Raw genomic sequence first — 22,229 nt, forward strand, 5'->3', positions numbered from 1 at the left:
GAGCCAGATGTGGCTCTTTTGATGGCTGCATCTGGCTCGCAGACAAATCTTTAATAAAAAAGTAAAAATCTAACAAAACCCCCCACCCTCCTGACCCCCCAAGACCTGCCAAAAGTCCCTGGTGGTCCAGCGAGGGTCCAGGAGCGATCTCCTGGACTTGGGCTGTCGGCTGCCAGTAGTCAAAATGGCGCCGACGGCCCGTTGCCCTCACTATGTCACTGGGGTCGACCAATGGCGGCAGTAGCCCATGTGACATAGTAAGGGCAAAGGGCCGTCGGGTGCCAGTAATCAAAATGGCGTCGACGGCCCTTTGCCCTTACTATGTCACAGGGGCTACCGCCGCCATTGGTCGACCCCAGTGACATAGTGAGGGCAAAGGGCCGTCGGCGCCATTTTAACTACTGGCAGCCGACAGCCTAAGTCCAGGAGATCGCTCCCGGACCCCCGCTGGACCACCAGGGACTTTTGGCAGGTCTTGGCGGGGACAGGAGGATGGGGGGTTGTAGTAAATTAATTTTGGAGGTCTTGGGGGGTGTCAGGAGGGTGGGGGTTGTAGTAAATTAATTTTGGAGGTCTTGGGGAGCATCAGGAGGGTGGGGGGTTTTGTTAGATTTTTACTTTTTTATTAAAGATTTGTCTGCGAGCCCTGGACCCCGCTGGACCACCAGGGACTTTTGGCAGGTCTTGGGGGGGTCAGGAGGATGGGGGGGTTGTAGTAAATTAATTTGATAGGTCTTGGGGGGGCAGGAGGGTGGGGGGGTTGTAGTTAGTATGGCTCTCACAGAATTACATTTTAAAATATGTGCTGTTCATGGCTCTCTCAGCCAAAAAGGTTCCCGACCCCTGTTCTATATGCTCTACGATTTTGATCTTTAGAATAGTTTCCACTATTTTGCCTGGCACTGAAGTCAGGCTCACTGGTCTATAGTTTCCCGGATTGCCCCTGGAGCCCTTTTTAAATACTGAGGTTACATTGGCCACTCTCCAGTCTTCAGGTACAATGGATGATTTTAATAATAGGTTACAAATTTTAACTAATAGATCAGAAATCTCATTTTTAAGTTCCTTCAGTACCCTAGGATGCATACCATCCAGTCCTGGTGATTTGCTACTCTTTAGAGTTTGTCAATCTGGCCTACTACATCTTTCAGGTTCACAGTGATTTGGTTCAGTTCATCTGACTCACCACCCTTGAAAGCCATATCCGGAACTGGTATCTCCCCAACATCCTCATTAGTAAACACGGAAGAAAAGAATTCATGTAGTCTTTTTGCAATGGCCTTATCTTCCCTAAGAGCCCCTTTAACTTCTCGGTCATCTAACGGTCCAATCGACTCCCTCACAGTTTTCTTACTTCATATATATTTTTTAAAGTTTTTATTATGAATTTTTGCCTCTACGGCCAACTTCATTTCAAATTCTCTCTTCGCGTGACTGATCAATGTTTTACACTTAATTTGACCCTTTTCAAGGGTCCTATTCTTCAGTATTCCCTTGCCTTTAAATGCCCCTTCCTCTCTTATAGAAACATAGAAATGACGGCAGAAGACCACCAAATGGCCCATCCAGTCTGCCCAGCTAGCTATGCACATTTTTTTCTCATACCTATCTGTTACTCTTGGTTCTTAGTAACCTTTTGGTTCTATTTCCCTTCCACCCCCACCATTAATGCAGAGAGCAGTGTTGGAACTGCATCTATGTGAAATATTTAGCTTAATTAGATAGGGGTAGTAACCGCTGCAATAAGCAAGCTACACCCATGCTTATTTGTTTTCCCAGTCTATGTAATTCAGTCTTTTTTGGTTGTTGTCTGTATATAGATCCTCTTTTCTTCATGCCCCCTGCCATTGAAGCAGAGAGCCATGATGGATGTGTGTAAAGCATCAGTCTTTCTCCCCTGCCGTTGAAGCAGAGAGCTATACTGGATGTGTGTGAAGATCTATTACTGAACCACATCATTCAGTGATGTGTGAAGATCTAATACTGAACCACATCATTCAGTGATCACAGGAACACAGATGATCATCATATCACAGATCATCCACTACATCAAGAGACTGTCCCCATTGGTAAGCACCAGGACCAGTATTGCCCCCTCCCATATGGGTTCTATTACTAGTTGAATCTATACAGAGGCATTATGATATCCTGTTTCATTTTCCATTGCTTTGTAATATTTTTTTGACTGCTGTCATGCACTGGGAAAAAGATTCAAATTATTGTCCACAATAATTCTAAGATCCTTTTTCTGGTGGTGGTGCCTAATATGGGGCAGAGTGTGGCAGTTAATACCTTAAGCAACTTGCTGAGCAGACTGGATGAGCCATCATTACTATGTTACCCAGCATCATGTAACCCTAATTTTGATTATTCTTCCCTAGATGCATGACTTTGCACTTTGCACATTTAAACTTCATCAGTCATTTAAACACCCAATCCCCTAATCTCACAAAGTTCTATTGCAATTTCTCACAATCTGTTCATGACCTAACAATATGGAATAAACTTGTTTGTTCTCTAGAAATCTGATCACCTCATTCTTCATTCTCTTTCCAAGATATATTTATAAATTATTAAAAATCAATCCCACTACAGATCCTTGGGGAATGACTATATTTTACTACTGAAAGAAATGGCCATTCAGTCCTACTCTCACTTTCTTATCCTTTAGCCAGTTACCAATCCACAAAAGGACAATGTCTCCTATCCCATGACTTTATTTCCTGATGAGTCACTCATGAAAGACTTTGTCAAATGCCTTCTGATAAAAGACACTATCGACTCACTTGTCAACATTTTTATTAATTCCTTCAAGAAAATCCAAGATTTGTAAAGCAAAATTTCCCTTTGTAATGTTGGCTGCCCCATTAGTTTGTATCTCTCCAGCTGGCCAGTAATTTTGTTCTTCAGTATAGCTTCTAACATTTTAGTAGACACTGAAATCAGACTCACTGGCCTATAAATTTCCTATATCACCCCTGGAGCTTTTTTTAAAAATGGGTGTTACATTGGCCACCCTCCAATCTTCATGTACCATAAGCTGATTTGACTGAAAAGTCATAGATTACTATTTAGGCATTTTATATACAGTGATTCCAAAAGAAGATCACAACGGTTTACAAAAGCAACATTTATATTCTAGTTCAACACACCAACAAATACATATTCTAGGTTAACACCTCATCAAATGTGTGTTAAATAGGGGCTAGCACAGTATTTTGTAATACATAATTTCCATGTCAATAACCTTCACATATTAGTAAGTTGTCATAATACACTTTACATCATTAATTACTTATTGCTCATTCTACCAACATTATCTATGATTTTGATAGTGAAGTTATCTACATATTGATATTTGAAGTTAAATCATATGCATTTTTGAAAAGCTAGGTTTTCAGTTCACATTTAAAACTCTCTCTTTCGGGTCGATACAGTAAGGAAGCGTTAGAAAGAGTGCGGCAGTGCTGGGCGCACCCTCGTTTGCCCCACGCACTGTTCTGATCACATACCGCTCGATACTCTATTGAAATGGCATGCAAATGCAAGCCGCGTCTGCGAAGCGTTAGGGGAAGCGTTAGGCCCGCGCAACTGATTTTACTGTATAGGCGCTGTATTAAGCGCCTATACAGTATTCTGGGTGCGCTGGTACCTGTCATTTCAAATGACAGGCACCAGGAAGTGGATCCCAACTTTAACCCATGAAAACCTAAAAACCTAAAATCCCCTCCTCCCGAAGCGGCTCAACATGTGCCAGCTTATCTTTTGTTGTTTTTACTGTGCTACCCTTTCAGCCTTCTCTGCCGTCCTCCAGAGGGGGGGCAGCCGGTGGCGAAAGCGGCTTGCAGAGATGTCCCCCCGCCCCCCGGTTCTCCTGGCCCTCGATGATGTTCTAGCAGGTACTCCAGCTCGACTTCTGGCTGACAGCTACCCCCTCCTCCCCCCCCCAAGACTGCTGAGTTACGGCCTTGAAACCAAAGCGAAGCGTACTTTCCTGGGCTTGAGCGCCGTCACGCTCGCCTGTCCCTGTGCTTTCATTGGCTTCAGCGTCCAAATTGACGGGCGCTCAAGCCAATGAAAGCACAGGGATGGCCGTGACGTGACAGACTGCTGGTTCCTTCCGTAGCCCAGGCCGGTGCCAGCCAAAGAAAGGGAAAGGAAACCACGGCCCACAACTGGACCCCAGATAGGCGGCAGCAGGAAATAAAAGGAGACAGCGGGCTGCCTCCAGCGCTCACGTCACCAGCGGCCAAGAAATTAAAAGAAGAGCGTGGGTGCAGCCAAGGGAAAAAAAAAAAAAAGATGTTACGCCCGCCCGTCCCTGTGCATTCATTGGCTTGAGCGCCCGTCAATTTGGACGCTCAAGCCCACGAAAGTTCGCTTCGCTTCCAAGGCCGTAACTCAGCAGTCTTTTTTTGGGGGGGTAGCTGTCAGCCAGAAGTCGAGCTGGAGTACCTGCGGGAACATCGTCGAGAGCCAGGAGAACCGGGACCGGGGGGCCGCTGCAAGCCGCTTTCACCGCTGGCTGCCCCCTCCGGAGGACGGCAGAGAAGGTTGAAGGGGCTGAAAGCAACAAAAAGTAAGTTGATAACATGTCGAGTAGCTTCGGGAGGAAGGGATATTAGGTTTTTAGGTTTCTTTTTGGGGGAAAGTTTGCTGTGTACCCTTACCCCTGCCTCTAACGCAGGGGTAGGGGTAGGCGGTAAATTAGCAGGTTAAACGCGCGGCTAAACTCCAGGTTAAAAAGGCGATAGTCGGGGCGCGCGGTACTGTATGGGAGGGAATAGCTAATTCGATGGTTTACATCTAATATACATGCCGCGTGCGGAAGGGGTTACCCGGTGACTTAAAGAGGCAGTAAGAGTAGGTTAAAGGGGATAGTGTATCGCAGGAAGGGCTAACGCGGCCGGAAAGTGAGTAGAAAGCAGGTTAGGAGCAGGGTAACCACAGCCCCACTTTACTGTATCGGCCTGTTTGTTATTAGACATAACGTCTCTGGTAGAGAATTCTACAACTTGGGACTGGCTATGGAAAACATTCGGTCTCTTATTTGTGTTAGATATGTACTCCGCTTTGTAGTCAATAACAAGGAATCCTCTCACACTAATGCACCATTCGGTGTCCCCCAGGACTCCTCCTTATCGCCCACCCTGTTTAACATTTACATACTCCCTCTCTGCCACCTACTCTCAAACCTCAAACTTAAATTCTATATATACGCAGACGATGTTCAAATTTTAATCCCCGTATCCAACTCACTGGACTCAACAATCAGGTTATGGAACTCCCACCTGCAAACGATCAACCATCACCTTTCAAGCCTCAATCTGGTACTCAACACTTCCAAGACAGAACTTTTGCTAATCACTCCAGAAGGCAGTCCATTCCATCACCAATCACAAGCTAATATACAAATATCCCACGCTAGAGATCTTGGGGTCTTAACTGACAGTCACCTGAACCTAAAGCATTTTATAAAACACACTACAAAGGAGTGCTTCTACAAGCTACAAGTACTCAAAAAACTCAAACCGCTCCTATTCCATTACGATTTCAGATCCGTCCCCCAAGATCGACTACTGCAATTCCATTTTGCTAGGTCTCCCGGCCTCTACTGTAAAACCTCTCCAGTTGCTCCAAAATGCAGCGGCGAGAATTTTGACAAATACCAATCAGAGAGAGCATATCTCTCCCATTCTAAAAGATCTTCACTGGCTCCCAGTAAACTTCATGATTCTCCATAAATCACTCACAATTATCCATAAAAATATTCACCATCAGACCCCTCTTGATCTGCTTCACCCTCTCAAATTACACTCGACGGCCAGACCCTTAAGGGATGCCTACAAGGGATCCTTACATGTTCCTCCAATCAAAGTTTTGCACCACTCAAATATCAGAGACCGGTCATTCTCTACCGCAGGCCCCTCCATCTGGAACGCCATGCCTCCGGACCTCAGGCAGGAAACCGGTCTACTAACTTTTAAAAAGAAACTAAAGACATGGCTGTTCTGCCGAGCCTTCCCCACTACAAGCCCCACAGCCTGACTTAGAATTGTTCCATCACTCACTTATGTAAATAAACAAACGCCAAATCACGCTTACAAGCTATCAAGAGGTCGGCTCCTTGCCTCCCTCCCTTGTATATAGTACTTATCTTCGTTCTCCCTTTCTTTATTTCCTACTCCCAGTTAAGGCATCCTTGTTATAATGTAACTTTATGCTCCTTTAACCTGTCTCTTGTTGATTGGTTATAGTTACTGCTTAGTTCGATGTAAACCGAGTTGATTTGATTTGTATCAAGAAAGTCAGTATATAAAAGCCTTTAATAAATAGTCACAGTTAATAGTCCTTTGTTTTGTGATCTTACGGCTCGCTGCAGTGTGTATTGTTGAAGTGTCACTTATATTAAGCAGGGATTTATGTTGATATTAAAAACTAGTGTTAATACTTTATAAATGAATTCTGGATTTTACTGGCAGACAATGAAGTGCTATCAGAGAGGGGGTGATATGGTTAAATTTTCTTGCCCCTAATAAAAAAGTCTTGCTGAGGCATTTTGTAATAACTTTAGAGGTTTTAATAGTCCTGAAGATAGGCCTAGTAATAGGGAGTTGCAGTAATCTATGTCTGAAAATATTAGTGTTTGTAAAACAGTGCAGAAGTCCTGTAATGTTAATAATAGTTTCAACCGGTGTAATATTCTCAGCTTGGAGTATCCTGTTTTAATTAATTGCTTATATGCTTTTTCATTGTAAAGTTCTCATCAATCTGAATTCCTAGGTCACGTACTTGATCTGAGGGTGTAATGTTAAAATTACCGAGTTCTAGAGGTGGCAGTTTGACTATAGAGGAGTTTCTCCTTAACCACACAATTTCAGGTTTTTTTGTGTTTAGTGTTAGTTTCAGCTGAGGTAGTTCTTGTTGTATTGCCTTTTACAAAGAGAACGGGGCAGATAAGTAAGGAAGAGCAGGCATATAGCACCTAACACAATCTCCAAGTGTTTATCTGGAAATTATTTTTTTTTTATCACACAGATAATCATAGTCAATAACCTGTAATGCCAAGAATGAACCACATGTTATCTCCTAGGAGATATACATCAATGGAAAATCCATGTCATAAACCAAATAGCCTTTAATGTTTATTTGTTACTGGATACTATTGGCACCCCTTTGTAAAGTATGAACTAATCTCCTCTATATGTGCCTTATTGTAAACAGTTATGATGGTAAATAACTTAACAGTATAGAAAAACTTTTAAATAAAATAAATAAATATGCTGACAGTATCAATGCAGTTTTTTCAGATGACATGGGGAATGTAGAACTGTACATCATCTGCATATAAGAAGTTGATTCCAAGTTCCGCTAGTAATGTACACAGAGGCAGCATATAAATGTTGAATAGTGTTGCCGAGAGTGCTGAATCCTGGGGACACCTGTATTGATTGGTAAGATGTCAGATATGTGATTGCCTAGTTTGACTTGGAATGTTCTTCTGCTAGGAAGGAAGAGAACCATTTGAGAACATTTCTGTCTATTCCAATTTTTCTCAACTGATGGCATAGCATGATATTTATTTATTTATGGTTTTTATATACCGGACTTCGTAGGATAACATCAGTTCGGTTTACATTATAACTTCAAAATCAGCAAAACAGAGGCTTTACATAGAACTTATAGGAAAACAGTGAATAAAATAAAATTAAATTAAATAAACTATATAATGAACGAGGCTTAAATAGAGGTTTGTTGTGCTCCTTTGTGTTGCGTGCCAAGGCGCATGGCCGGCGCGCTCTTGCTCCCTTGGTGGTGGGCGAGCAGTGGGCCGGTTGATGGGTGGGCTCAGGCTTGCTGGTGCTGGCATCTTCTTCCTGCCTCCGGTAGGGGGGAGAGCAGGAGCACTCTTCTCATGCTGGTCCCGGCAGTGCCTTTCAGCTCTGGAGGAGGAGCTGGGCTCGGGTCCTGGCGAGAAGCACGTCGGCTAGTTTCCCTCCCCAGTGTGGCCGCTGTGCTCTTGCTCCCTCGGTGGTGGGCAGGCAGTGGGTTAGTCTGTGGGCGAGCTCAGGCTGGCTGGCACCAGCATCTTCTTCCTGGCCTCTGGAGGAGGGGAGAGGGAGGTAACACTATTCTCCCCCTGGTGTCTGCAATTTCATTTTTTAGTTCTTTCAGAATTCTGGAGAGTATACCATCCAGTCCTGGTGATATGTTACCCTTTAGTTTATGTATAGTGCATATATACTTCTGTATTAAATTTCTTCGAACTTAAGATGTACATTGTATACTGCTAACTTTTTTATTTTTTTTTTACTTTTTATTTTACTCTACCTCTGTTGAGGTGTTATTTTCATATTTTTCTGTTCTTACGTTATGAGTTAAAAAAAAACCAAAAACTGTGTTTCTTGTATGAATTGTTACAATGTAAACCGGAGTGAAGGCAATCTGCTATACTTCGGTATATAAAAGAATTTAAATAAATAAATAAAATAAATAAATGTATAGAGCATTCAGAAAGTATGGAGACCCATTTTATAAAAAACTGAAATATCACATTTATTCATTATTTTGAGGCACCTTTTGCAGCGATTACAGCCTCAAGACTTCTGGGGCATGACATTACAATCTTCGCAAACCTAGCTTTGGGGTTTTTCTGCCATTCTTCTCTGCTGATCCTCTCAAGCTCTGTCAGGTTAGATGGGGAACATCAATGCACAGCTATTTTCAGGTCTCTCCAGAGATGTTCGATCGGGTTCAAGTCTGGCTAGGCCCCTCGAGGACATTCAGAGACTTGCCCCGAAGCCACTCCTGCATTGTCTTGGCTGAATACTTAGGGTCATCTTGTTGGAAGGTGAATCGTCACACGGGCTGAGATCCAGAGTGCTCTGGAGCAGGTTTTCATCAAGGATCTTTCAGTACTTTGCTGTTCATCTTTCCCTTGATTCTAACTAGTCTCAGGCCTGCAGCTGAAAAACATCGCCACAGCAGTCAAAATGCTACCACCACCATGCTTTACTGTAGGGATGATTCTTGCTAGATGATGAGCGGTACCTAGTTTCCTCCAGATATGACGCTTGGCATTCAGGGCCAAAGAGTTCAATCTTGGTTTCATCAGACCAGAGTGCCTTTTGGCAAACTCCGAGCAGGCTGCCATATACCTTTTGCTAAGGAGTGGTTTTCATCTGGCCACTCTACATAAGAACATAAGAAATTGCCATACTGGGTCACACCAAGGGTCCATCAAGCCCAGCATCCTGTTTCCAACAGTGGCCAATCCAGGCTACAAGTACCTGGCAAGTACCCAAAAACTAAGTATATCCCATGGTACTGATGCTAGTAATAGCAGTGGCTATTTTCTAAGTCAACTTGATTAATAGCAGGTAATGGATTTTTCCTCCAAGAACTTATCCAAACCTTTTTAAACCCAGCTACACTAACTGCACTAACCACATCCCCTGGCAACAAATTCCAGAGTTTAACTATGCGTTGAGTAAAAAATAATTTTCTCCAATTAGTTTTAAATGTGCTACATGCTAACTTCATGGAGTGCTCCCTAGTCTATTATCCGAAAGAGTAAATAACCGATTCACATTTACCCGTTCTAGACCTCTCATGATTTTAAAGACCTCTATCATATCCCCCCCCCTCAGCCGTCTCTTCTCCAAGCTGAAAGCCCTAACCTCTTTAATCTTTCCTCATAGGGGAGCTATTCCATCCCCTTTATCATTTGGGTTGCCTTCTATGTACCTTCTCCATCGTAACTATATCTTTTTTGAGATGCAATGACCAGAACACTACTCCAAGTGCGGTCTCACCATAAAGCGATACAGAGGCATAAAAGCCTGATTGGTGAAATTCTGCAGAGATGGTTGTCCTTCTGGAAGGTTCTCCCATCTCCACAGCAGAACGCTGGAGCTCTGTTAGAGTGACCATTGGGAACTTAGTCACCTCCCTGACCAAGGCCCTTCTTCCCCAATGGCTAAGTTTGGGCAGGTGGGTGGCCGGCTCCAGGAAGAATCCTGATGGTTCCAAACTTCTTCCATTTAAGGATGGAGGACACAGTCTTCTTTAGGACTTTCAATACTGCAGCAATTTTTTTGTACCCTTCCCCAGATCTGTGCCTCAAAACAATCCTATCCCAGAGGTTTACAGACAATTCCTTCAACATCATGGCTTTGATATCAGAGACTGTCTCATACAAGCTTCTGATTATTAACCTAAACAAACGCCAGTTGAACCCAACGTGTGCAATTGTGATATTTGTAAAATGAAATCATCTTGTACATACATTTCACTACCTTCAGGCAAGTGCGTCAACTTACCATTGGACATAACGTGCACATCATCATTTCTCATTTATTTAATCACTTGCCCATGTAACTTCAGATACATTGGTATGACTAAAGGAAAATCAAGATGTGGCTGATTGAACATAGAAGCTGCCTTAAAAACCGAAAAGATGCTCCCCTGGTTGACCATTTCCTCCAGAGCAATCATGATTTCAGTGAGTGCTGTTGAACTGTCTTGGAAAAGATTTTGGCACATTGGCAAGAGGGAGAGAGTCAGAAGATTAATCCAGCAGGAACCAAGATAGATTTTTCAGTTACAAAGTCATTCCATTGGGACTGAAATCAGAAATTAAGTGGAATGTATTTTTATAATTTTATTTACAATTTTTTCACAATTGATTTCACAATCTAATTCGGACGTCACTTACGTAAGTCACGCCCATTAAATTAACATTGATGGTTAAAAAATGTTCACACACCGGGGCTCATCAATAACGTTTTGGCGTGCTTGACAGATTTTCCGGCGTCTTGTAAGCACTCTTTGTTGATCCTGTAACAAAACAATTTCCCATGTAAAGTGGCATTTATTTTTGTTTTTGTTTTATTTTTTTAGAAAAAGTCACCACATAAATCCCTTCGGGGAACTTTATGCAATCTATGCTTGTTTAAGCTTCTTTGAAAACTCTGTTTATAGTCCCTAAAGCAGCGACAGTGAAACATATCGTGTTGGGCTTGACCACGGGCTTAACAACGCTGGATAAAAAAAAGGAAAAAAAAAAGGGGAAGTATACTTTATTATTAAAAGTTTGTACTAACATTCTTAGAATTGCATTTTTTGAAGAAAAATACTTTGCATATGCTTGGACCGATGATTATATAAGACCCACTTGGTTGTTAAGAACACAAAATATTGTTCATAAACCTGGGGTGGTATGATGGTCCGTTTATAATAATCATTGTGTTTTATAATATGATTGATTTGGCCTAGCAATACATCCTTATTTTTGGAATTATTTCGTTTGTGGCACCCTTGGACTTTTTTGTTTGTGATTAATTTTGATTTTGCTTTGACATGCACTATCAACTGGGGGATCTTATAAAGACAGCTGTGAGTCTTTCCAAATCATGTCCAATCAATTGAATTTACCATAGGTGGATTACAGGCAAGTGGGAGAAACATCGCAAAGATAAGCAAAAGAAACAGGATGCACCGGAGCTCAACTTTGAATGTAATAGCAAAGGGTCTGAATACTTATGTTAATGTGATATTTCAGGTTTGTTTTTTTATTTGCACAAATGTCTACAAATCTGATTTCTCTTAATCATTATGGGGTAGTGTGTGTAGACTGAGAAGAGAAAAAAATGCATATCTATTTTAGAATAAGGATAACGTAACTAAATATGGAAAAAGTAAAGGGATCTGAATGCACTGCATTTGCTCTATTACATCTTCCTGGTTCACCATGATTTGATTCAGTTCCTCTGAATCAACATTCTCAAAGATTTTTTCAGGCTCAGAAATCTTCAACACCTCCCTCAGTAAAGACTGAAGAAAAGCAAGTTTGCTTACCATAAATGGTGTTTCCGTAGATAGCAGGATGAAATAGCCATGCTGTCATGGGAACTGTCAATCAGGTCCAAGAGGCGGAGCTTCCAAAGCGATGTCAGAGCTTTGCTCTGAGGTTGCGCGTGGTTTCCCGCGCTTGGATCAACTCTCCTCAGTCTGTAATAAAGCAAGCGTGGTCGTAGGTTGCAGCAGTCGACTGTGCAGGGAGGTGGGCGGGTCAGCATGGCTAATTCATCCTGCTATCTACGGAAACACCGTTTACGGTAAACAAACTTGCTTTTTCCCCCATCGATAGCCGGGCTGAATTAGCCATGCTGTCGTGGGAGCCCGAAGCTCCCGAACATGCTGCATGGAATTTTTTCAGTTAGTATCGTGTGTGCAGCATGTTGCCAACTATGTGCCAGTTGACTCCGCCAGTGGTTTCTTTAATGAATGCAATAATGTCCGTCCCAATTTGGCATCTTCCGCTGTCTGCTGGTCCAAGCAGTAATGTGAGGTGAATGTGTGAAGAGACGCCCACATGGCAGCTTTACAGATGTCTAGTGGTGGAACGTGTTTCATGTGAGCCAGTGAAGCTGCTACTGCTCTGGTTTGATGAGCCGTGGGAAGAGAAGGTAATTTGATCTGCTGTTTGTTATAGCAGAAAAGTATGCACTTAGTAATCCAACTAGAGATAATTCTTTTAGCTACTGGTAGTCCAGGGGCATTTGGATTGAAAGAAACAAACAGTTGTGAGACTCTGTTAGGGGATTGGGTTAGTTGCTTATAGTAAGCCAATGCCCGGAGAAGTTTTTCACGTTTGTTCTGATGCGGCTTCGGACACAACGTAGGTAATTCTATAGATTGGTTGAGATGAAATTGAGATACCACCTTCGGTAGAAAGGTGGGATGGGTTCAAAGGAGCACTTTACCGTGGTAAAACTGAAGATATGGAGTATAATGCACCAAGGCTTGTGACTCACTAACTCGGCGAGCAGAGGTGACCACAACTAAGAAAAATACTTTCCAAGTGAGGTATTTGAGATGTGCTGCGTCCATTGGTTCTAATGGGGGCAGTATCAACTGTTCAAGTACCAGACTGAGGTTCCATGGTACAGGGGGGTTTGTGATTGGAGGCCGAAGGTAAGCCCTCTGAGGAATCGCGAAACCATTGGATGATGGGAGATTGGATGTCCCTTGTAGTCGGTGAAAGGCAGCTATAGCACTAAGATGGACTCGAACAGAAGCCGTGGCAAGGCCAGCTATGTGCAATGTATGTAGATACATCAGAAAAATGTCTGGGGGGCATGTGAGTGGGTCCGCCCCATATCGCTTCCATTTGAAGTGATAGCTGTGTCCTGTGGACGGCTTCCTGGAGGCCAAAATTATGTTTTGTACGGAAACTGAAAATCCCTGTTCAGCAAGGAGCCGCTCAATCTTCACGCCATCAGATGTAGGGAGGCGTGGAGCGGATGCAGGAGAGAGCCCTCCTCTTGTGACAGTAGGTCTTCTTGATTTGGCAAGCGGAAGGGCTCCACTGTGGACAGTTGGAGAAGGTGTGTGTACCACGGTTGACGCGGTCATGCAGGTGCTACCAGAATCAATTGTGCTTCGTCGTGCATGCACTTTTGTATCATTTTGGTGATTAGAGGAATGGGGAGGAAACGCATACATTAAGGTTTCCGTCCATGGTATGAGAAAGGCATCCTGGGCGGTCGTGTACTGATTTGGCCAGACAGAGCCGAAGAGAGGCGTTTTCTGGTTGGCTTCCGAGGAGAAAAGGTGTATCATCGGTGTTCCCCACCTTCAGAAGATCTCCTCTGCTATGATCGGGTTGAGAGACCATTCGTGGGGGTGATTTGTCTGCCCTGGTATTGGAGATGCCTGGTAAGAAGGTTGCTTGCAACTGAATTGAGTGTTTGCTGGCCCATAACAGAATGGCGAGGGCTTCCTTGCAGAGGATCCATGATCCTGAGCCACCTTGTTTGTTGATGTAAAACATGCCTACTTGGTTGACCGTGTAGACCAGCGCTCGATGACCCCGAAGGTGAGATACAAAGGTCTTAATGCGTATCGTATCGCTCGAAGCTCTAAGAGGTTGATTTGATACGACTCTTCCTGTGGTGTACACAGGCCTTGTGTCTGCAGATGATCAAGATGCGCCCCCCCCCCCCCCCTTTGCGGGAGGTATCCGTGGTGAGAATGGCATTGTGAGGTAACAGTAAGAATGGAGCACCTTTGCCGAGTGTCCGTGCGCGTAGCCACCAGTTGAGTTCGTTGCACATGGCTGATGTTAGGCATACAGTCTTAGTCAAGGGTTGGGAATGTTGGTGCCATTGGCGCTTGAGATCTCATTTGATATGGCGCATGTGTAGTCTGGTTGTAGCTACCGCATGAATGGCCGCTGCCATGTGCCCCAACTGTTAGAATTTGCAGGGCTGAAGGCATCAGGGTACGGTGTAAGCGCCGGAAGAGCTGACGCATCATGGTGCGTCTGTCGTGTGGTAGGAATACTCTGTGTTGAATCGTGTCCAATATGGCTCCTATGAACTGAAGCCTTTGGACAGGCTGTAGATGGGATTTTTCGTAGTTCACGTTGAGGCCCAACTGGCCGAGGTGAAACGTATCTTGTAGGTTCTGTTGGAGCATTTGAGGGTCTGACGCTATCAGGAGCCAATCGTCCAGGTAAGGAAAAATTATAATTCCCTGTTGACGGAGGAACTGCCATGCACTTGGTGAATACCCTGGGTGCTGCCGAGAGACAGCACCCAGGGTATTCTGTATTGGAAGTGCTGGCCCTGGACTTGAAAGGATAGGTATTGCCAGGAGGAAGGATGCATTGGAATATGCGTGTATGCATCCTTGAGATCTAAAGAACACATCCAAGCTGTGGGAGGAATCAGGGGTAGGATGGACTTGAGGGATATCATCTTGAACTTTTCCTTGACTATGAATTTGTTGAGACCTCGGAGGTTCAAGATGGGAGGGAGATCCCCAGATTTCTTTGGAATGAGGAAGTATGGGGAGTAGAACCCTGTGTCGTGGTTGGATGGAGGGATGCGGATTGCCTATTGATGAAGTAAGGTCGACACTTCCTTCTGCAACTGCACGAGATTGGATCTGTGCCCCTTGGATGTCAGGTGGGGCAGAGATAGTAAACTCAGGAAGGGGATTAGATATCCGGAACGGACGATGTCCAGAACCCATTGATCCGATGTGATCGTTTCCCACTGCTGAAGGTGAGCTGTTATGCCTCCTGCTAGAACCGGTTGTGCTGCTGGACGCTGGGGGCGTTGACGGCCTCTGCTGTTTTGAGGGGCTTGTGGTTGCTGTCGTGGAGGAGGGTGATACGGCGGTGTCCTATAAGAGGTGTATGGACGATACGGACGGCGCTGGAAGGAGCCCCTCGAGGTTGGGTAGGACTGAGCTGCGGTGAGAGATTGCACCACTACCGATTGTTCCTTCAGCTGCGCTATTGTGTCCTGGAATTGGGAGCCAAAGAGGTTGTCCCCCTTGCAGGGCAGATTTGCCAGTTTGTCATGGACGTCGGGTCTTATAGAGCTAGCGTGAAGCCATGCAATTCTGCGGCTGCAATAGTCCCTGCTGAAACCCTAGAAGAGGCCTCAAAACTCTCGTATGGCTTCTTCGACGTCTTGTATTAAGACCGGATCCACTGGAGTTTGAGGTTGTGACTCAGAACCCTGTTTAAGGTGCTGTATACAGTCGTATATGTATTGAATAATGTAAAACTGATGACTTATCCAGGTGGTTAACATGGAGGCTTGAAATGTTCGCTTAGCAAAGTCGTCTAAAGATTTCAAGTCTTGTCCCGGTGGTGTGCAGGAATGAATGAATGAACGAATCTTCGATTTCTTGGCTCACGCCATAGCAGATTTCACCACCATGGAGGCGTGAGGTAGTTGAGTAGGGGAATAATAGGACGACTTTTGCATTTTAAACTTAAGGTCCGTTTTTCAGGAGACTGCCGGTAGTGTGAAGGGTGACTCCCACAAATGCTCAAGAACCGAATCCAGCACCTTATGCGGTGGCAGAGCAGTGGGTTCCGCCGGAAGGTCGAAGATCTTTAGTAATCCTAGGGTGTCCATTCTAGGATCTGGTATCTTTTGTATATCCAGGTTGAGAGCCTTCCCCATTTTTTACAGAAATTTGGGATAAGTAAGGTCCTTGGGCGGAGAGTACGGCTCAGCCGGTCATTCCTCTGGTTCTGAGGGATATCCCTTCAACGAGTCAGAAGTGGTAGTGTAACCCATAGGTGACGTGGGGAGGGAAGGAAAATCCTGTGGTGGTGGTGGTAATGTGGTGGGAAGAGGAGCCTTCACTGGAGTCGGTGGTGAAAGTATCGGTGAAGCCGGTTCCAAGCATTGTGGAGAGGATGGTGCTGTACTGGGGGAACTAACTGGCATCTTATAGGTAGTTTGCATGACCTCAAAGAACCCCGCTAAAGCAGTCGATAAAGTGGAAAACACCTCCTGAGTGTGAGGAGACATGACTGGGCGAGGTGTTGTGCCCCGGCGCGGCAATGCCGCTAACAGTATATCCAAGTCTGGTGGAGGCGTATTAACCTTCCGAGTATGAGGCGAATCCAGTGCCCTCCGTTTCTTTGCAAGCGGTTCTTGTAAACTGTGTCTGCCAGAGCAAGCTTACGAGATGGATGACAGGTCCGAGTAGACCCTGAGAGACGAAGATGACGACGAGGGAAAGCAAGGAGTTGGCGCCAGGCCGAGATCCTCACTGGAGTCTGCCGAGAGGTCCAGTGGGGGACATTGCAATCCCTGTGAAGTGAGATGTCACTTCGTAGATGGAGGGTCAATTGGATGTCTATCTCATACCTTTTTCCTCGATTTAGTGTCACCCGAGGGTGTCTGTGTCACTGATATGGAAGATGCAATGGTTGATGTTGCTATCTGTGTCGATGGCACCGTAATCTTTTCCGATGTTAAATCAGCTGGCCTATTTTTGCGTCGATGCGTCAACATGCGTCGATTGTGCCGATGCAGGTCGCATCGATCGGTGTGTAGGCGTCTACTTGCGGCGCGACTTTCGGCACCTCGGACACATGCATCGGCGGACGCGAAGTTAGGGTATGCGTCGTCTGCGTCACGTCGATGGAGGATATGGACGCAGGCCACACTGTTGTCGTGTGCGTTGAAGGCCTGTGAGCTCCTTGCTCAATTAACGGCCGCTTCGTCGACGCAGGCGACTCCCTCCGACCCTTCACTCTGTCCCGAGTGGGGTCCCTTCCTCTGGACAGCACTAGGCGCGCGTCCTGTCCAGGATGGCTGTCAGTCCAAGAAGTGGACAGTTCGACCGAGGCCGCTCAGCACTGTTGGAATGGCACCGTGAAAGCCGGTCCCGGCGATGATCGCGCTTCGGACGGCAGGGTGTATGAACCCATGCGGCCCAGTTTTAAGGCCTCCATTTTATCGGCCCGCTGTCGACGCGCCCGCGGAGACATTTTACCGCAGTGGGAACAAGTTGCCATCTGGTGGTCTGGACCCAGACAAAGATAGCACTTGTCATGGTCGTCGGTACGGGACATTACCTTCCTGCAGGCGCAAGGCTTAAAAAGCCTGAGGGACGAGGGTCCTTTTTGTCCTTCATCAGGATGAATTTGAAGTAGTCGGGTTTTTTTTTTTCCAGAAACTGGAGGTCTGGAGCTCCGCGTGCGATCCTGCGCGCGTATAAAACAGACTGAGGACAGTTGATCCGAGCGCGGGAAACCACACGCAGCCTCAGAGCAAAGCTCTGACATCGCTTTGGAAGCTCCACCTCCCAGACCTGATTGACAGTTCCCACGACAGCATGGCTAATTCAGCCCTGGTATCGAAGGGAAAAAGAACATTTAGTTTTTCTCTTATGGCCTTGTCTTCCCAGAGTGCTCCTTTTACTACCCTTTGGTCATCTAGTGGTCCAATCAACTTCCTCATAGGCTTCTTGCTTCAAATATATTTGAAAAAACTTTTGAGTTTTTGCCTCTCTGGAAATTTTCTATTCAAATTCTATTTATGCTTGCCTTATTGCTTTATATCTAACTTACGAGCACTTATGCACTTTACTATTTTCTTCTTTTGGATCCACCTTCCAGTTTTCGAACCATATCTTTCTGGTTTTAATAGCCTCTTTCACCTCACCACTTAACCATGCTAGCAGTCATTTGGTCTTCTTTTACCCTTGAAATCATGTGTATTGGGGCAATAACCTTCTCAGAAGAAAGTGCTGCAAGGGGTGCATATGAGACCATTTCTATCATGGATACCACTGACCTCGGGACTTGAAGGTAATCCCAAGCCCTGTGAACTCATAAGAACTACCATACTGGGTTAGACCAAGAGTCCATCAAGCCTAGTATCCTGTTTCCAATAGTGGCTATTCCAGGTCATGAGTACCTAGCAAGAGGCCCCAAATCTTGGTATGCAAGTGACTCTTTTCCAGGATCAGAAACACTTTGCCCACCTGGGTGTCGAAGAGAGAGCATCAACTTGCTCTTGCTAAAATTCAGCACCCACCAACAGACTGCAATAGCTGAAAATCTATGGACATGGACTGGCTGCATTCTTGCTCAGACTTGGCTCTGATCAAACTTCTTTCACAGAAAAGCAGCCACCACCACTATTAGTTTATAAAAGGTTCTTGGAGCTTTAGCCAAGTCTAATGAAAGGGCTCTATATTGAAATGCTACCCCAGAATTGCACTTCTGTATTGTCAAAAATAAGTCATCACTCATAGGGACCTGCACATCTCAGTCTTGCTAAGTTTCCTTTCATGCCCACTTAAAGCATAGAAGTAAATACTCATTGTTTCCTTTATCTCTTCCCTTTTTTTCTTGCTCCTTACATCCACAAATAATACTTGCAAAAACAAACACCACTATGGAAGTAGGGCAAGGGTAATGGGGTCATTTACACTAGATATGTCTGGATATATATCTTCTCATTCTCTCCCTTCCCTCACTACATTTTTGCCATCTTTGTAGTGTAAATCCTATTCTGGCACACGTTGCACATTTAGAAGCAGATGCTGAAATTTCTAGTAAGAGAACAAGAACTTCTGTAGCTCCCATCTATGAAAATGCTGTGCTTGCCGGGTATACTTTTTCTTCTGTGTTTAAAGAATGCAGAAATAAGGGCTTGATTTTTATTGCGCAACTCTGGAGAGACTATGATTTCTTGTTCTTTCAACAGTTCAGTGAAGAATATGGACTCAGCCCCGCCTCGCATGTGATTTACCTACAATTGCGGCAGGTATTGACCGGTCATTTTAACTTAACCAAATCGTTTTGGCCCTTGAATACAAGTGTCTTTTCTGATAGATATGGATAAGGGTTCTAATATTCTAGCGAGGTATATGGGCAGTTAAATATAGTACACTTACCCCAATCAATTACCAATGCTTGAAACGTGGGTCTAGACTTGGATCTGGGAATGTATATGGACCTCTGTTTTTCATCTTTCTGTTTGTATCAGGAGAGTTAAAACTCTTACACAGAACCTATCGCATGCCTACTTTTTATGCTAGGATCTTTCTGGACATCAATGTTACTTGCTGGAGGGAATGTGGGGAAGTTGGCATGTACATGCACATGTGGCACCATCAGGACGTGTGATATTTTTGGACATGGGTTGCACGGAAATGGCCGACTTCCTAGGCTTCCCTATACATCTTAAGTTTCTGTTAGGTGTCATTGGGCAATGGGATAGTTCCATGATTCTGGTAAAATACAGGACTCTGATGAGATAGCTGTTGCTACCTGCATGCCTTACAAATGCCATATTCTGGAAGTCTAATCCCTGCACAGACTATTGGGATGATCAAATGCACATTGGGTCTGATCATGAAAAATTGCAATCTGATCTTAAAGGGAAAATTTAAGTATGACAGTATGGGGTTATTTATCAGTTTCGTGATTGAATCTGTATCTTTTCTTTTTTATAAGTCTGCAATGCTTTACATTGTCTATGGCTGTTTGTATGTCAGAAAATCTTAAAGAATTTAAAGAAAAAAGAAAAAATTAAAAACAGATCCAAATAAATAGCTTAGGAAAGTTTGCTTCCCTGTAAACAGGGCTCTCTAGATAGCAGGATGAATTAGCTATGACATGAGTGACTGATATCATTCGATCCATCTGTTCAAGCTCAATAAAAAGTTTACTAAGCACACACAATGGTTCCTATGTGTGTGCTGCCTCATGCACCTTCCTCAGGCAATTTCAGAGCTTAGTAAGCTTTACTGAAGTAGTTGATTTTCCAGGGAGGTAGGATAAGCATAGCCAGTTCACGCTGTATCTACAGATAATCCTCTTTAGAGGTAAGCAAACTTGCTTTCTCCATCAATAAGCAGAGCTTATGACACGTGAGGAGTCCCAAGCTAAGGATTGTATAGCAGAGCACTTGCTGAACAACCTGGCCCTCCCCGTTCAGAATGGACTACTGTGCGAACAGGTTGTGCAAAGCTGTTTGCCGAAAGCTACTGTCCTATCTTAACAAGCTGTCCAGACAGTAGTGGAATGTGAAGGTGCGCACAACCAAGTCGCAGCTTTGCGGATATCTTCAATTGACAGTCCATAGGTGAGCCACCGAAGTCACCATGTCTTTCGCTTGATAAGCCTTAATAGATTATGTAATTTGAAGACCAGCTAGCGCATGACTATATGCAATACAGTCCGCTAGCCAATTAAACAGTTCTTTTCACAACTGCCCTTCCTAAACTAGTAGAATCAAAAGAAACAAATTGAGAAAGCTGTTTGATAAGGCTAAGTTATTTTTAAATAGTAGGCGGAAGATCACGTGATGCACTGAGCAAGGCAACACGTGTAGCCCTGCTGTTCCAGGTGCCATCTCATTGGTCCTGCCATTAATGCTTTTAATTTTTCAATAATTTGCTATCAAGATATACCTCTTCTTTGAATCCTTTGTGTCTCAATTAGTGCAGAGCATACCCAGATATGATCACACGACTTGGAAAAAAAAGGTTAAGATAAAGAGAAGGAGAAAGAAAGAAGGAGGAGGAGACTGAAGGCAAAATGACAGATGAGACAGCTACTCAGCTAACCACACCACAGAGTGATACTGCAATAGCAGATATTACTGCATTGGGTATTCCTAGTACTAGAGGCTAAATTTGCGAAAATGTATACTAAACTCAAATAGTAACAGTGATTTCTTCAATTGATTAGAGGATTTCTGATGTGGAGCAGAATGTTTCTGATATCTATCATAATGATAATGTGCACACAGCAGAAATAATTAAATTGAAAAAACACTGACTCAAACGAAGAAAAAGTAGAAACCTAGACAGCAGGTCCCAACACAACAACCTGCAGAGTGCTGGCCTGCTGGAAAGTATCCTGGATTCAGAGCTGCAAGGATTTCTCGAAGTTTGGATACCTCTGGAGCTAACTCTTGACGCAGAGAGGCAAGCTAGCCTTATCAAACTTAGCCTTATCAAACTTAGCCTTATCAAACTTGCCCTACCCAGCTTGCCTAGGTATAAACTGTTTAACTCCCTCCCACCCTACCCCTCTGCCCACCCACCCCTAGGTTTGTATTTCTAATGTAGTCATCCTAACTTCATAATAGGCAACCAGATAAATTAGTAAATTGATTATTCCTTAGGTGCACCAATCAAATAACTTACCTAAATGAGTACTATTCAATGCAACTGCTGTGGAGCCTTTATATTGAGGGTAATCATATGGAAACTTAAGGCTTGCCCCTTTTGTTCAAAACTCTCTACCTTGGAAAAGGAGCTGGATGACTTTAAAGCTGAATTAGCTTCAATAAAGAGAGTCTCAGCCACGGTACATTATTCAGGAAATAATTTCCACTTACCACTGAATAACCAAAACTCAAGAAAAAAGAGATTTACCGTGGGCTCAGGTAGGATAAGACCTGTAACCCACAGACACCCATTATTGAAAGCTGTGCAACCCACAACTCTATCCCACCACTCACACAGGCCATTAAGGAACTTTAAAAGTATTTCAGTGGGCTCTGGTAGAATAAGACCTGTGTTCCGTAGACACACACTGTATCAAGTGCAACAAGTACAAAATGCCTTCTCTGTATTAAATTCTGAAGAAGTCCTTGAGAAAAAGATTGAAATGTTATCGGAAAAGAGAGAAAAAACCCAATGCATACAGAAATTCCAAATCAGAAACCAAAGGAAAAAGCTCACAGTGATGGATGATTCTGTCATCAGAGGCATTAATATCTTCCCTTGCACAAATGCAAAGAGAAAAGTGGATAACAAACCTCAACTAAATAGGTCACAAAAGGAGTCCAGGAACAGCAGTAACCTGAGCAAAGAAAGCTGGAAAGCTATGAGCACAAATGCTCGTAGTTTGGGTAATAAAATCCCAGAGCTGCAAGCCCTAA

The 22,229-nt window shown here is 44.1% G+C and overlaps 1 long non-coding RNA gene across 1 annotated transcript in view; it reads right to left on the minus strand.

Annotated features, from left to right (window-relative positions):
- The window catches only part of LOC115079455, a 67,855-nt gene that overhangs the window by 5,185 nt on the left and 40,441 nt on the right, over window positions 1-22,229 (minus strand). Inside the window, exon 2 of the long non-coding RNA XR_003853293.1 lies at window positions 10,718-10,839. This is a non-coding gene — a long non-coding RNA (uncharacterized LOC115079455). The remainder of the gene's footprint in view (window positions 1-10,717; window positions 10,840-22,229) is intronic.

The sequence above is a fragment of the Rhinatrema bivittatum genome, chromosome 17 (genome assembly GCF_901001135.1).
Source record: "Rhinatrema bivittatum chromosome 17, aRhiBiv1.1, whole genome shotgun sequence".
NCBI lineage: Eukaryota > Metazoa > Chordata > Amphibia > Gymnophiona > Rhinatrematidae > Rhinatrema > Rhinatrema bivittatum.